We start from the raw sequence: 17,405 nt of genomic DNA on the forward strand, positions 1-17,405 counted from the left end.
GTCTCTGAATATAGGTGCTTGCTAATTGACTATGCAAGGAAATGATTAAATATGTATGGCTGGATTTTTTAGTACACAAATTGGGTATTACAGATAGTTGTACTACCCTTGCATGCAAGTTGAAAAATGGAAGGAGGCAAGGAATTTATTTAGAGAAAACAGGCAAATATGTCTGAAATACTTAAAACAAATGAACACATAGAGATATTTTATCAGGAAATTAAACATTTGGTCACTGTGAACATGACTAAATGTTAACAGGTCTGAATAAAGGGGGATCTCTGAAACACAAGCATAACAGACTTTTTTGATGGTAGAGAGTGAAAAAAGGTTTTACAGTGTCAAATATTTTTGTCTGCCTGCTGGATTTCCCAGAGCAAAAACTTTCTATGTAGTTGAGAAGCAAACCAAAATATTTTTGCATTGTTTTTTGTAAAGGCTTGTTTCCATCAGCACTCCATAAATAACATCTGCTTCAAAATGCACTGACTTAAGTGTTTAATTTTGTGCCTTTATACAAGTATTGAGGAATGCATGTATTGGAAAAGGTAGTATACCTGTTTCATTTTGATACATCCTAAATGGAATAATAAATGGTATTTTTCTTGGATTTAAAGAGGAAGAAGATATGAAATTAAGCATATAACAAGGTATAAAATGGACTGTATTTAACCACTAATATCCCTGACAATCATGGAAATATATAGTCTAACTTGAGACTTGTAAGAAGGGATACAAAGGGTACAGATCATTCTCACTTAGTTTTGGTTTGTGTTTAAACACAGTCCTCTCCCTATTCTGTCATAATAAACAGTGAATTTCTATTGATGAGGTCAACAGGGACATATCAGTAAGTTTAAAAATGGACCTGATTTCCCAGTTCAGAGCAGGGACAGAGGAAGATATTCTAGTGTTTCCCCAGTAAGGTCTTTCATTTTATACCTGAAACACAAATTACAGCCAGCTAGCGGTCAAGCATGAATTAAATTTGTCATGTAATACCACATATTTTCAAGCAGATGTCTGAAGAGAATACCTAGTATTTTCATCTGTATTTAAAGGCCAGAGATCAAAATCTTTATTGAACCAACTAAAGGAGACACACTCTATGCAGAAGATCTCCAATTCTTAAGTAATCAAACCTACTATCTTTTCATAGATACTTTTGGGGGTTTGTCATATTCGCTTATAAACAGTGAGTTGTTCCAGGGGTAGCTTTGGGCTAAACAGTGTGTCTTCAAAGTAGGTTTTCAAAAGGGCCTAATGTTACTTTACTTTGCTCTCAATGAAGTTAAATGGGCATTTTTATGCTGACTTTTAGAGTTTCATTTAGGAAAGGCTAATTATTTCTGTGCAAGGAGGATTTTTCAGATCAAATCGTCAGAACAAACCATCAGTACTTGGAATGAATCCAGTCTAGGCTGACTGCACCAACTTCTGAAGAGCCTTTGAGGCAGTTCTAGTGAATGATGTTAATTTAAAAGAAACTACATATTAGTAAGGCATTGACGAATTTGGTCAGATTAAAATGATGCAAAACCTAAAAGTATCTTCAAAGGATCATCCATGGCTAGATTCAGTGATCATTACTAAGTCATTTAATACACCATTATGTAGCTGTTGACTAAATTGAGAGCATTTACCAAGACTTACCATGGGGGTAATATCTGATGTACTACAGCTGTTTCTTTTTACAGAGGAGACCATAAGTCATGAAGAACAGTTAAATGCTATAGCTACAACATAGATATTCTTCCACTTCAGTCATTGGCTGATGACATAAGCCTATATGCAGAGTTGTTATTAAATAAATGTTTAAAGTTTTGCCTTGTATTATTACTGACATGTCAGAAGAAGCTGGTATCTCCATTCTTGGTGATATTTAAAAATTGATTGGACAAGGCACCCAGCACAGGGTAATACCAGGTTTTGCTCTGGTTTGAGCAGGACATTGCACTAGGTGAGGTATTGAGGTCCCTTTCAAACTCACTTATTTTGGGACTCTCTCTGATTTCAGTCATTCTGAGTATATATTGATGAGGCTTGACGGAACCGCTTCAGAGGCACTTCTGTTGATAAAAGATATTTCAGAGAGCTCAAGACTTTAAAGTAGATCTACTTCTTCACACTTTTGTCAGCTGTTTGAGAAGAACTTTTATATCTGAAAGATGCTCTGAGCTTTCTGTTCCAAAAGTCAAGAATAATAAATGCAGCTTTTTGACTATTGACACTTCAGGAAAAAAAAATTACATTTGGGATCTTCATATGTGTGCATAAATTTCTCTGATGCCTACAGTGTGATGGGTATTTTGTTGTAGTTGTTTGACTGTGAGAAGGGGTGAGTCAATAGCTGGGAGGACTTTTGTTTTGCTTTCATACTCTGCTATCCAATGCAACATCATTGTATCTTTGGATGATGTTTAAAATGGAGTGCAGGGAGGAAATAAAAGACATTACATTGGAAGGGAAAAATAGAAGAAATAGAGAAGCTAGGTCACTCTTAAAGTAGAAAATACTCTTTTCATTTAGGAAAAAAGTAAAATAATTTCAGCATTTAAAAAAAAATTGTAGGCTGACCCCCGCCCCGAAACAATCTTAAAGGTTTAGTTGAACTGTTGAATATATTCAGTTGCCCTAGATAATCTTGGCAAGATTAGAACATGCCCAAAAAACTTCATGGATTCCTGATGTTTAGCTCTTCTGAGTTGAGACTATGACTTTAATAAGCAAAAATCACTGTTATTTTGCATATGGCATTAGAAATAAGAAATAAACCAATACAGAATAAAATCAGCTGTCTGTAGTTTAATAATGTGATTTTTTTTTTTTTTTTCTTCTTAGTGTGAATACTTTGAAACACTAACTTGAGGGTCTGAGTGTTTGGACTGATGAACTGCACATACTTTACATTGCAAAAACCCCTAGGGTTAAGCCACAACAATAGGAAATCATGGAATCTTGAAAATTCTTCCTTAAATAAATCCTTTCATCTTAAGTGGAGCTGGCCATTTGAGGGCTGTAAGCAGCAGACCAGCTTATAGGAGCAGAACACCCACCCCACCCCCCAAAATGCAGCTTTGTGACCCTGAAACAGCTTTCTTTGGTCTTTTGAGATGGAAAAAAAAGTTTTAAATGCAGGTCAAAAATCTGGATTCAGTACCTAGCTCTGTTAGTGACTTTATATGACTAGTTTAACTTTGTTAGAATAATTTAGAAAAAGAAATGTCTCAGATTTTGTCACACACTTGTTTAGAAATTTGACTGTATTGTCTTCAGATGCTGTCAAAGTGCAAACTGTTATTTAATCAATAGTTGTTATTGTGAATAACTGTACATATGTACAGGTCAATAAATGCCTGCTTCTGGAAAACAGTTTTTCATTACATCTGGAATATTTTATTGAAAGTGGAAGCAAAAAATACTTAATATTTTAAAAACAAAAGACACAAAAAAGTCTGACCTGATCTAGTTAGAAGTTAGTTTAAAGCATGTTATTTCTGACTCCCTAACCATATCCTATATTTTCATTTTAAATTCTCCATAAATGTTTTTTTCTGGGTCTCTACTATTTGTACTTCTAAAAATTTTGTTAGTGTAAACAGGAGTCTTGGTTATGTGATGAATGAAGCATTGCAGCCATCTGAGTAAGAAATTTCAGTGGAGTCTAAAGATAGACTTGTCTCGTATCTCTTCTTTGGCAGAGGAAGAGGGTGACTGACGAGAAGTACAGTATAAGAAAGAACAGTTAAAACACAGACACACTGACATTATAATATAGTGTCTCATCAGGTGATGTGGTGTTTTGACTATATGGCTGCAGCAGGTCTATAATTTAAATGCCATTAATGGCACAAAAACCAATAGCATAGAGACAGAAATACTGTAAAATCTCTAGGTCTGTACTTACAATGCAGGTAAAATAGCCCTTTGAACTTGTGGTGCCAAATCTTGTCCAAAGTTACCATTCCTTGAGGAAAGCAGTTTTTGGTTTTGTAGTGTTTTATTTCTTCCCCTCCTCCTAGCACAGACAGACATTCTGTTTAGATTGCCTGGCTCATGTCTACAAAGATCCCAGGCAAAGGGAGGCTGCTTGCATTTTGCTTAATTCATGTCCTGTTCACACATTCAGTACAGAATTCGCTATTGTGAACGGTCTTGACTATGTTTTCTTTGTGCTTGTTGGCTTTTGAATATGCTTCTTTATACTTTTACTAAAATAGCACACAGAACTAATTTCACCAGAAGCTATTGGTGATTAGCTGTAACAGAGTTACACATAGTCCTGTGACTACATCCCGGTTATAATCTCTCATTTGTTTCCACTCGGCTGTTGTAATGTTCTCTGCTTTTTAGACTTGTTCTTTCCCTTGATTTCCTTTTTTCTTTTTCTTTTTTTACCCCCATTTTAAATTATAACTGACTTTGTTTTGCTTATTGAACTTAACTGTGGGTAAGCATGTGTTTCTGTACCCTCACAGAAGCCACACACTTAATGCACCTTAGTATAATGTATGCTGTAATTGTTTGCCAAATTGGAGTGAATCTTTCCAGAAATGGTTCCTGATCTTTGAGAACCTTGCAAAATGTGTACAATATGTTAATTGTGAAGCTTTTTTTTTAAGCATGTATTTCGAAAGAGGAGGAGAAATGCTGTATAAGTGAAACTTGTTTAAAGTGCTCCGCCATTTCTAGCAGGAGACTGTTGTACTAGTTGCATTGTTTCTTTATACTGATAGAATGCAAACAAAAGAATGAAGCCTTTGTAAATTGCACTCAGGCTTTTTTTTTTTTTCCTTTAAACTCGTTCATTGGATATAAGTCTGGTACTATACCATGTATATACTAACTGTTTCCAATTTTGGCTAAGTGGGTAGACTCTTTTCAAAATATTCATGCAGTGTTAACAAAGGTTAAATCCAACTTCTATTCTGTGAATAAATCAAAATTAAATAGTAATTGCTGAAGGGATAGGTAGGGGGTTTTGGAAAAGCTGTCTCTATAGTACAAGCCTCACATTCTAAGTGTGGTAAATGTGTGCATGTATGTATGCCTTTCTCTTCTCACTTAAAAACAAATCATACCTAAAATTCAATGCATATTTCTCTGCTAGAAAATGACATGGTTCTACTTTATACTGAAGGTAAAGAGAAGTGAAGAAAAATAAAGCTACTGCATTAATTTAGAAATTTCAGATCTTAGCATAAGTTACTTACTAAGAATTATCTTAAACTGGTATGTCGTGTACCTACCTATTTGAAGCAGTCTTATAAATCTGTGATCATCAAAATGGCTTTCTACTGATTCTGTGCATTCACATAACGCAGGTTCTCCCAAAATCTAGTACTAGAATGTGCAAAAAGAAATCTTATGACTGCTTTGGTTTTGGAAGGAATCTTGATCAGAACAGTCAATAAAATGCAAAAAGGTACGTTGGCCAAGTGAAAGCAATTGTCTGTGTTTTGTTTCCTTCTGAATATTAGTGAAGAAATATTTCACTTAAACCACTATGCATGGCTACTACAATCAGTACTTTTTAGTTTTGGCAGGGGGCAGAGGGGGTTCTTCAAAGAAGTGTTTAGTGGCTCTAAAAGTTTTTTGTCAGGCAGTCCAAGAATTTTAACTAGAATTATGCCTCTAAGTTATATATTTCAGAAGGTTCAGTTTTCTCAACTTCTAACAGCAAATGCAACAGATAAAACCTTGGAGTATGTTGGGGAACTGTACCGCTTCTAGCTTCTCTCTTGCAGAGATCATTGTTTTCTTATTATTTGGAAGTGTCATGAGCAAAATATCAAAATTCTGGGTCTTGGGGTACAAGTATTGAGAAAACCTGGCTTCCCTTTATTTCCTTTTCCTATATTTGTTGCTAGTTTCTTCTTTCACTGCTCTGCCATTGTACTAACACCTCATTTTTGTTACAGTTTGTCTTTCTGCTTCATAGTGCAACAGAAATCATGCAAACAGAAATGAGGTTTCTTGTATTTTCTGTTCCTAATGTACATTTTTTCCTTGCTATCTCAAAGGAATCATTACTTATGAAATCCTTTGGCTTAGTGTGACTGCACTTTCTCACTATGGCTAGTCACAGTGATTAAAACAACCTATTGTGTACCCACTATTACACATCCCACACCCCCCCCCGTAGTTCAAATAACTAGAGGCCTCTGACTTTTTGTGCTGAACTTTGCAAAACACTGAATTTGGAAACAGACTTGTGTGTCTGTGCACGTAGCTCATGGTTTATCATTTACTATTTACACAGATGTGCAATCTACAAGTGTGAAGTTTGTGTAAACTTTTGCTTCTTTAATTTCTATTATGTCTTTCCATGCAAGATAAAAATGACAGGGAATGCCTCTATTGTAAATGTAGAATTTACATATGTCAATTGCTGAAAATAGTGTTGAAAGGGACTATCTACTTTCAACATTCTTACAATTTTGCTTGTGACCTTTGAAAAATACTGATTTCTTTCTTAGCACCTTTGTCACAAAAGCTTGGCCTGGCAGGCTAGGAATTCTTTCCTTTCATTCTTGAAACCCATAGAAAACTAGAATTTACTTAGAGCTTAATCACCTATGCTGGAATCTCCTTCAAGTTAGTGGAAGAGTTTGTAAGAATAGTAAGAGTCAGGAAGAGCTTAGGGGTATTGTAACACCTGGTCACAAACCAAATGGCTAATACCTGTGAGGTGTCACAGACTTTGAAAGAAAAGTCCAGTGGTTTAATATTATAGCCATAATCCTCAGGTCTCTAAGATGCAACATGTTCTAGTAGGAAACTTAGGGGAAATGATAGAAAAATTTGCAGTGTACTTGCATCACCTTCTCCCTCTTACTTGGCCTTACTGTTCTTCATAATGCTTAGAGGGATTTGGCATAAGTACCAGATGATTTTTAAGAACAGAAGAAACTTTGAAATTAAAAATATTTAATCGAATATTTCAGAAATGGTCATATATTTCCCCATATGTCATTAACAGATTTGAAACTGTCAGCTTGAATAGTATGGAAGCAGTATTCTGATATGTTCATTAGCATAACTTGTGCCTTCAAGATCAGAAAATATATACTTCATGGAGATGGACTGGTACTGATATCTTAACTGTAGTATTATTACTCGTACTGCTTCAAAGACTCTGAATGAAAGAAGGATTTATGGTCTTTAATGTTGCATTTCCTTTTCTGTACTCTGAAAACTATTGCAACAGCATAATCAGCAGAAAAATTAATCAGTTGCTGAAAGAAGTGAAACCAGGACAAAGTGGAAAAATAAATACAAAGAAATGAAAAAGCTCAAGGATTAACTCACAATTTAGTTAAGAGCATTTGGAGATGTTACGATGGTGTGCATGTACTTCACACGGAATAGACAGATAGTATTTGAGTAGTATCTAGTGCCTACAGTCCCGTGGGAATCTGTGAAGCCAAATGAGAAGTAATGTAATATTTAGTGAGCCACAGTCCTGTGATTTACCTGCACAGAAGAGGAAAAATGTGTAAAGGTGTGCATGGGTGTTGGAAAAAGCTAGTGAGGACGTGACAGCTGTTATGGTAAGAAGTTAACCTCACCTGGCCTCATTTACCAGATATGGATCAAGGTTGCAAGTGGTCACCTCCCTGTCATATAACAGAATTTGTCCGAAGAGAAATGAGTGATTTTTCTTGCACTTGTTGCCACAAAGCCGCTGTGAGGAATAACATGAAACCAAAACACAACTTGAGAGAAGTAATGGCTAGCATTTTCCCAAAATGTTTTTTAAATAAGATCAGAATATGTGTTAGTGAAAAAACTCTTCTTAGTGGCAGGTTTGGTAAAATCAGTCTTAGGTATAACATTTTTCTACTTAAGATATAATTTCTGGAATGAAAAGGAACTATTCTTCATGCTCAACTGGATTTTGAATATAGAGTGAACATGTACAATTTCTCCATGTTGCACAAGCACATTATGCACTTAAATAATTTTTTCCTAATAAATGCCTTGTACACAAGTAATTCCTTCAGTAACCAAAATGGTTGTTAACTTTTCTGCTAAAAGCCCCGAGTATATTCTGTAACAATTAAAACCCTGAGGAGAGCACAGTTCACTTCCCAATATAGCAGTGCAGTCCCAGCTGCCCTCATGAGAGCAGAATTCCAGATGTTCCTGTTTTGCTGTATGGAGTGGTGCTGTAATTGTTGGACTGCAAGGATATGATTTGGCTATCTAATAGTGTTGTATCTATTGCAATATTTTGCTGTGGCTGTAGTGATGTGTATATACAGTATGAAGGAAACTATATCATGGATTGCAGTCTAAATGCATTCATACTGCTCAAGTGAGTTCAAGAAGCACTCAGATTTGAGGATATAATAATGGCATCTCGCATCCCATGTAAGGGGGGAATTAGCTAGTATCTAAAGCAGCATATAAGGTAACATGGCCAATGATTTGAACCTGCTATTCATAGAAACATTTAGGTGGGAAAATACCTTTAAGATCATTGAGTCTGACCATTAACCTAGCACTGCCAAGTCCACCACTAAACCATGTCCCTAAGTGCCACATCTACAGGTCTTTTAAATATCTCCAGGGATGGGGACTCCACCACTTCCCTGGGAAGCCTGTTGCAATGCTTGACAACCCTTTTGGTGAAGAAATTTTTCCTAATATCCAATCTAAACCTCCCCTGGTGCAACTTGAGGCTGTCTCCTCTTGTCCTATGCCTTGTTACTTGGGAAAAGAGACTGACAGCCACCTTGCTACAACCTCCTTCCAGGTAGCTGTAGAGGGTGATAAGGTCTCCCCTGAGCCTCCTTTTCTCCAGGTTACAGAACCCCAGTTCCCTCAGCTGCTCCTCATAGGACTTGTTGTCTAGACCCTTCACCTTTATCATGCTACTTGCTTGCTCTAGTCATGATTACAGTGTGTATATATAGAGGGGAAGAAGAGAAACACATCTATGGAAGTGTTTCTAGAAGTTCAGCTCTGGTGTTTCTCCCACTGTTTCATGGGGCTGTTTTTATAGGATGCTAAAATCTTAATAAAGCTTGGGTTCAGTGAAAACAAAGAATGTGAGAACAACTTTAGTTGTAGTTGTTGTTCCCATCTTTTTGGTATTATTTCAGAATAAGTTCTACCATGGTTGAATGTGTATGTGTTCAAATCTTGAACATGTTCATGACTGGCTTGGAGGTTGATCCTGGATTCCTTCCACACGTAATTATTCCATTAAATGCTGTGGATATTTTGGTTATGGATTATCTTGTTTTAAATCATCACTACAGATCATTTAAATGATTTTAAATGCCCTAGTGAGCAGTTGATCAAGGGCAGAAACCTTCTCAGGCACTAGCTATAATTGCCACTTGTGGCAGAAGAGAAATGCCAAACATGAATTTTTTTTCTGTTTCTGAACCCTGTGTGGCCACTTCTATTTTCCTAACCTGCTTAGCCTGAAAATGGCTTTTTTTTTTTTTTTACAAGATGTAGCAAAAAAAGGGCCTTGATTTCAGCTGATGATGCTGATGTATGTATCATTGTAATAGAAATGTAATCAGGATCATAGTAACAGTATCTAGCTCTGCCTACAGGACAAGAAAAATGGAGATGACGATTCCTGGATTCCTAGAATCCTACTTTGCTGTAGAAAGACTGGAGGGGCTAACATGGGCTTAGGAGTATGGAGAAAAGGATCTTCTCTCCCTTCTGGGCATGTAGAGTTGAACATTCACTTTGCCTTGTGGTCTAGGTTTATTACTAAATGCTCAGGCAAGCCTGGAGGCATCTCCTAAAAGAGGTTGCAACTGTATAGCTTTTAAACTCAATTAGCCCTTTCTTCTGATTTCTGCATGCTGCATCAATTATAATGGAGACTGGCTCTATGAGAATCGGAAAGGTGTGGGGGGTCCCTGTAACCAGCCGCCTTCTTTCCCCATAGTGCAGTGGAATAGCTTCATCTTATGTGGCCCTTTGGCAGCAGCAGTTATCTCTCTAGATTCTTAAAATGTTGATTGTGCTTAAAGGGGGAGTGCTGGAAAAAAGTCATTCAATAGCAAAGAAATAAGTTAGCTTCCACTACCTGATGTGAGACTCCTTCAGAGTAGAAAGAATACCAAACTGGGTTATGCTTCGTGTAATATCAACATGATAGGTTGGCCCAGTGTTTCTTCCACACAGCAATCTTCTGAGGCTTGTGGTCCTCTGTAAAATGCGAACTTGAGAAAGCAATCCTATCACAGCTATTACTAGTACCAAACAAAAGTGTCCTAAGAAAATTGCTGTTCACATGAATAAGAACAGATTAGAGTGTATTTAACAAAGCAGTAGAACTGATATGTTACCATTAAAAAAAAAAGTAACAAAAATGAAGGCAAAACACCTAATAACTGCCTTAAGGAAAACCCCCTTTGTTAGGGTTCAAGCACAAGAAAATACTTGGCCTGTTTTGAACAGCAGTGTTTTTATAACATGCTTTTGTTGGATCACAATCTTCTCTCTCTTCTCTGTTTGATCTAAAAGTCCAACTGTGTTAATTTAACATATTAACGTAATGCATTCAGCTTGTAATATGATTAAAGGTATTACTAGAACTTTACAGAAAGAATGTTTTTTCTCATTCTGTTAGTTTTTCCCTGCAATTGCAGGTGTATACAAAACTGTAACTACATCTGGTTGAAAACTTAATATATTTTTTTCTCCTGTGGGGAAAACACAAGATGTTTTGAAGAAATATATTTTTCAATGGACATTTTTCTGGGAAGGCCTTTTGCATGAGGAGAAGAAAAAAGACCCCTTGCTGCCCGAGAATGGCTGATAGCCTGGTGTTTTTGGTGTGCCTCCGGAATGTCAGAGCTCTGTTGTTGTTGAAGGGCCTGGAAAACCTGGGTTTCTGATACTCTGTGTGAAAGTCTTAATGATCAGACTACTATCTATCTGGGAAGTGATGATGCTGCCTAGTTTTTCTCCTCCTCTTTCCCTTGTTATGACCTCTTTTCCCCAAAAGAAAATTAAAATAATTTAGACATGCCTCTCTTTAGTCTAACACAGAATAAAAAAATTCAAGATCTATTTTTAACTCTCCAAGAAAGAGATATTTTTTCTAATCAGCCTTAAAAGTAATGCATACATCCATTGTTCTTGTTGTCTCTAGTAAAGAAAAAACTACAACAATGATATAGAGTTTGCCTTTAGCAATAAAGTGAAACAACTGTACACATATGGAGAGAAAGGTACTGTAGCTGTGGCTGAAGAGCTGTTTGGAGCAATGGAAAATTCTTGCATTTATTCTGCTGAGTCTTGCAAAGAAGCATCTTGCTGTCTGTGCACTTGTATAGGTACTTAATATTTTGCTTTATGCATAGTGAAAACTAGAACCAATGTTGACAATGTGAGGGTTGCTTTAAAATTACAAAACCAAACAGGAAAAAAAAAAACAGCTGTGAGGGGAAAAAAATCCTGTACATAAAGCCAAAGTGACTCTTTGTGGAAGCATAAAAAATAATCAGAGATCTGAATCTCTTTTCCATTCGTACAAAACCACGCAAAACCTTAGCTTAATTTTATTGTTGACTATTACGGTGTCTCTTTTGAAGTACAAATTGTAACTGAAATCATTAGTGTCTTTCAAAAAGTTCAGCGTGTGTGTTAAGATATTACAGATTATGGTTTTCATGTACTTGAACACAGATATGTCTGATTTTCTTTAAATCTTCTATCAGTGGGGAAAGAAAGGTGATGGCTGGATCATGCTCCTGTAGGATGCACCTCATTTTTAGAACGTAATGTTTTAATATTGGTCACTTGAATGTGTTTTTGGGTGTGCTTCTGAATCATTACTTTGCAAAAAGAAAGACATTGCTGTCCATCTCCAGATAGGTTTCCACCTTGTTTAAAGACTGGTGCTTTGCTCCTTTATTTTTTATTAAAGAGAGTTTTTTTATTAGATTCTGCTTTCCAGATAAGCTGCTCTTCATTTCTAATTCAAGGGAACAAGAGGAGGTAGCACTGGGGTATATTTGATCTCTTTTAAATATTTCAGTCTGTCTTTAAAAACTCACAGCACTGTAACTTTCTCTTGAAAGGCTGCTGTGACATTCAGATGTTTGTTGGCTGGACTTGAAAGTATGCTTTGGATACTGTTTAGAACAGTCTAGAGCCCCATAAGTGCAATACACAATAAAAGGAAGTAATGTTCAAGACCTATTGTGTGTGGATTGCTGCATACTGCTTTTTTCTCTTAATGCTTTCAGCTTGCTGACCTGGAGAAAAGATGGTTTCTACATTTTATTCCAGTTCTCTATGTGAAATTCTTCATTTTGGGTCCCTTTTGGTTTTGCTTTGACCTGTTTTTACAGTTTTTAGTGCTGCCTGTTTAACATGTGTGCAGTGAACAGTTGTACTACTGAGTTCCTGCAGATGTTGTGAGCCAGTATAACTTTTATAACTGCTTCTATGATGTTCAGTCATGGAAGCCTTGATTTAGGAAAAAGAAATCATGTTCAGCCATGGATGCCTTCAAATGTCCTGACACAGACCTAGAAAAACACGAGTATGGTGTTTTCTGGCACTCTCTGTACTGGGCTGTCTGCGATGGTTTTCTTCTGTGGCTCCTAAACACATCAGATAAAGTTTGGAGCCATCCAGTAATTGCATGTTCCAAGTTCCTTTTCAAATTTACAGGAATCCTGGTAATGTTACCTCTTTTAAAGCTATTTGTTAGTGAATATCATCAGATATAAGGCTATGTACTCTGGATTTCTGCTCTGTACAAGTCCATTAAATAAATACAGTATTACCAGCCGACTGAATTCTGAGCTTAGTTTTACTGAGGGTTTTAGTCGGCTGTTAACAACTACAGGTTTTTTGACTTCCCAGTTTGGGGGGAATTTTGCTTACCAGATCACCTCTGTTTTCCTGATTCCTTCATGTATGAACTTGCCCTAAAGGAGAGCCATGTCTAACTATATTTTCTTTATTATGAGTTCAAATTACTTATTAATCTGAAAATAATTTTAGAAAGTGTTGAAAATAGTTGAAATAGTGGCCATGACACTACTATTTTGTATCTGTACTTTGGTATAAGAAGTTCATATATTTAAAATTCATAATTGAGTTTCTTTTCAAGATAAATTTCAGAAAGACAAACCTTAAGCAGACCTGTATCTGTGTGCTTATCTGGGAACTAAGTCAGATGTTAGGGCTGTATCATAGTGTGTATGTGTGTCTGGAGGGGGGAGTTAAACTGTAGTGGCAATCTTACACATGGGTGTGCTATGCAGTTGTTTGCAGGACTTGGTATCTTACTTTGTATAGGTTTCAGCTGGGTTTGATGTTCTCCTTCCTCTGGAAAAGTAAAGTGTTTTCTGTGGTGTCCTAGACCTCTTTCTTGTTTCTCCCACCTCTACCATCAAATCACTGTATCATAGGTATATATGCAGAACACTTTTTTTTTCTCTTTATGGCAGTTGCTAAATAATGCTGCCAGGTTTGAGTGAGAAATGTAATCAATGCTCTACACAATGGGGTTTTTTTAGAGGCTGAGATTAAAAAGGAAATAAATAAAATCAGCACTGCTGGTCAAGAGTTGCAATGAGGTGTTTTCCAGGGGAAAGGATAGTAACAGTAAAGCTAGGACTTGTTGGTCCTATTGTCTGTGCTAGTGGACAGCATTGTCTTTTTGTCCCTTCCTTATGCTCCACCAAAATACCTTGGCTGCAAGCCCCTCCAGTTTTGGGGGAATTAGAAATATAAAGATTTAATGTTCACTCTTTAGAAGTAATTTATTAGCTCTTTTCCTTGCTAAGATAGAATGGAAACCATAACTTATGAAGCAGAGAAACTGCGTGGGAGGAGATGTAAAGAACCTCCTCAAATACCCACTCTAGCAGAGGGGCGGGGGGGAAACTACTGAATATGGGTTTTAAGCTTTAGAATTCTTTTGCTGTTCTCTCATATTCTTAGACTTGTATGAAAATGTAAAATGGCAATTGATTGGCTTCAGGTAAAGGCATCATGCAAAGGCCCCATGCCACCTAAAATTAATTTCTGATAAGAAATGGGACACTTAATTTCCCTGTATCCATTTTGTGTCTGTTAAAGATTTATGGTATGAATCTCATAAACATTTTTGAAATGTATTTAGTGAATAATTGTTTGCAAAGAGCTTGAGTGTGCCTCGAATCAGATGCAATGTTTCAATGCAGCAACACGAACAACATCAGTATAGTAGTACTGAAATAACAGCACTTAAAAAAAGGCATCTACCACAAATCTGAAATGATGGGTTTGTTTTGAGTACAAATAAACAAAGGGGAAATAGATTGGGTAATACTCATTTATGATGTATAAACTGAGATCAAAAGTAGTCCACAGGTTTATGCTAATATAAATTGAGAAAAAATTCTAGGTTGGCAACACTGGTTGGCCTAAAAGCTGTCGAAGCAAGGCAACTAATGTTTCTTCTATTTCTCATAGGAAGTCCATACCTGCTGTTGAGGAAAGACAAAGGGTTGTTTTGAGGTGTTTTTGTTGTTTAACTTATTTTTGCAATAATTCATGGATCCCTCATCACTTTCTGATATGGAAAACAATATACAGCCTTGTTAGTTCATGGCAAAATGATTTGTAACTTATTTTAAACAGATTCAGGGTAAACAGACTAGAAACTGAAGAGAGAAGTTTTTTCTGAAAATAGTTAATTACAAGACACTTAACCAATGTATCTGAAAAATGTGGAGGCAATCTGGTTTTTAATCGGAGAGCTTTCTGTATCTAGATGCTGATTTTACTGGGCAGATGAAACTGCTCTCAAGGAATGGTAAATATTGTTCAGTATGGGAAGATTGTTTTTACATGTTTGATGAACAACTCTCATATGTTAAAAAAAAAAAAAGTAGAACTGCAACTCTGTTATTTCACCTGCTCTTCTTTTGGAAATGTCCTTTCTTGTTTGCTGACAACTCCCACTATGGAGTACTTGTCCACAGTCCCTGGAATTACTACTAACTCCCAAAGATGGGGGTGGGAAATTAGAACTGGTGAACATGGGCTGGAAGGGTACCAGCTGGAGGATACTTGTGACAGATAAGAATAACAGGAAGAGGGAGAGGAAAAAAAAATGGTCAGCACTTTTAGCTTTTTAAAAGTGGGGTGCAGATGACTTGCTGTTATGTTTTTGCAATGTCTTGTTTCCAGACTGCTGGCTTAGCCACATCTTTAATTTGCCTGGTCTGTAACAGCTGCTTCTGCTGATACCACAGAAAGAGAAATTATAGTTTCCAAGCCTTCATTTCATCCCTCTTACCTATAATCCTTAAGTTCCAGTCTGTCTGACCACTTGACTAGGCTTTTTTCAATTAGCAGATCTTTTTTGGGGCCCTTAAATATGTTTTGCATACACAGAAACACTAAACAGCCTTGGAAACTCTTGATGAGATGAAAAACATCCTGCTGGGAATATAAAATGGCACATAGTGCCTAGAATAATGATTTCCATAATTGAGACTTTCATGTGCTGTATTAGAAGGCATCATTTACTTGGGGTCCTGTTCTTATGAAAAGAAAAGAAAAAAATATTTAGCCATTTAAAAACTTGTCTAATTCAGTCTCTACACTGTTTTGCTGATTCCTCTGAAGAAGGCTTATGGGTTTGGCATGAAATACCCAAAGAGCCCAAGGTGATAACTAGCATTCAAATATTTGTGCAATCTGTGGTTCAGATGTACTTACTTGATTTGCCCAAATGAGTCAGGTGGAGTTTCATAATGATCTTTTCCTTGTACCTGAGACCACTGTGCTGCCTGATCATTTGGCTGAGGTGGCACATTGTTAATGAAGTGCTAATAAACATCATAATTTGGGAAGGTACACTCTTCTGTAGGAGGTAATAGCTCTCACTGCTGCATGTAACTTAATGTAATCGAAGAAAACAGCTTGTTTTAATCACTTACTAATTGTATGGCACAACCAACTAATCTCTGGGATGTACCTCGGAGACCTGATAACATGTTTCATCGACTTCTGGGGAACCGACACAGGTGATGTTGGTCAAATTGCCCTCAGTTCACTTCATTTGCTGGTCTGCAACACTGTGGTGATTTGTCTAGAAGACAAAAAAAAAAAAAAAAAGATTTTGCGTGATAGTTTAGGTTATACTCAATAGATCAGTCTTGACATTACCCATGGAAAAATTGCTAGTGTCACTATGAAGGTCTGAGTGGGTTTGTATTAATTGTACTAATTCTTTTCTTTGGATTTTCACGTAAAATGTTGTCCTTCAAGTTAGTTCTGAGCGAAATTAAATTATTCAGAATATTAAACTGAGACACAATACTGTGCATAAGCCTTATATTTTCAATAATTTAAACATCATAAATACATTGGTCTGTGGTATTTTGTTTCATGCTGTTCTGGTTTGCTGTTCTTGTGAGATTTAGACACATAAACCAATAAAAATTTGGTAGAAAATGAGCTCTAGGCTTATTTTCCAGTGCTGTAGATAAGTGTTGATAAGATCCTTCTCTGAAAACTCAAATATTAAACCTGTGTGCATTGGTCTTTTTCCATAGTGTAGTTTTGAATTCATTTTCTGTCTTAAAGAAAAATAATTCTAACTAAATACTCAAATACAGGTCTAGGTAATAGTCTGATCTTTATTGGTACCATGTGCCAATCCTGATGAAATCTGCAAAAATCCTGCAGTTTTTCAATAGCTCTGATAATTGTTCCAACCTTAGCCTCCAATGTTCAAAGGCGAGGAACTATGTAAATGACAGTCCCCTGTCCCTGAAGTGCAGTGGGTTAGGTGATGGGATTCCCAAGGCCTTCTAAATTCTTGGCATTCAGGATTGAAAATGCCAGGGTTCAAGTAACAAATGAGTTGCTTGTTAAAGCCACTTATTAAATCGGACTCATCTAAGTAAGTCTAGTATCTTGTAAGTATGGTATATTAAATCTAAAAAGAAATCTTTTCAAATCTATACTTTTCAATGTTCTAATGATTACTTTTTGAAGAACTTGTGGTCTGCAAAATACTGTAATTATATTGCACATGTTTAAAAGGACAGGTCTGTAGTATTAACCTTCATGCAGTTTCATGGAAGACATTTTGAGAATTTCAGATCCATCTTGTTTAGCTACACCTTCTCCATTATGATTCGTAGAGGAACATGCAAGTTTGAATTCTTCGAATAGCTTTGAAAAATCTCACATTTGTTATTTGTCTATTTTATAGGACATGAAAAAAACCCCGCCACCCCTCAGGGAATTAAAGCACGCTGCTTTAATTACATAGTGCCCATTAATGCTAATAAATTTTATTCTAAGGACCTATGCTGTACCAGTGCCAGCTAAAACATAATCTCCTTCCTTTTCAAAACCTATGCCACATATTGCCTGGACATGTGGTCATTAAAATGAACTCT

The 17,405-nt window shown here is 36.4% G+C and overlaps 1 long non-coding RNA gene across 10 annotated transcripts in view; it reads right to left on the reverse strand.

Moving 5' to 3' along the window:
* Positions 1 to 17,405, reverse strand: part of LOC128148042 (uncharacterized) — a 65,356-nt gene that overhangs the window by 18,541 nt on the left and 29,410 nt on the right. For 4 of the 10 annotated variants that reach the window (XR_008237173.1, XR_008237166.1, XR_008237167.1 and 1 more), the window contains exons 2-3: positions 15,971 to 16,084; positions 869 to 942 (exon numbers count right to left, since the gene is read on the reverse strand). This is a non-coding gene — a long non-coding RNA (uncharacterized LOC128148042). Of the gene's footprint in view, positions 1 to 868; positions 943 to 3,907; positions 4,019 to 5,249; positions 5,344 to 15,970; positions 16,085 to 17,405 lie in introns of all 10 variants that reach the window. The other 6 variants (XR_008237172.1, XR_008237169.1, XR_008237174.1 and 3 more) reach the window with 3 other exon arrangements.

The sequence above is a fragment of the Harpia harpyja genome, chromosome 11, assembly GCF_026419915.1.
Source record: "Harpia harpyja isolate bHarHar1 chromosome 11, bHarHar1 primary haplotype, whole genome shotgun sequence".
In the NCBI taxonomy this organism is placed as follows: Eukaryota; Metazoa; Chordata; class Aves; order Accipitriformes; family Accipitridae; genus Harpia; species Harpia harpyja.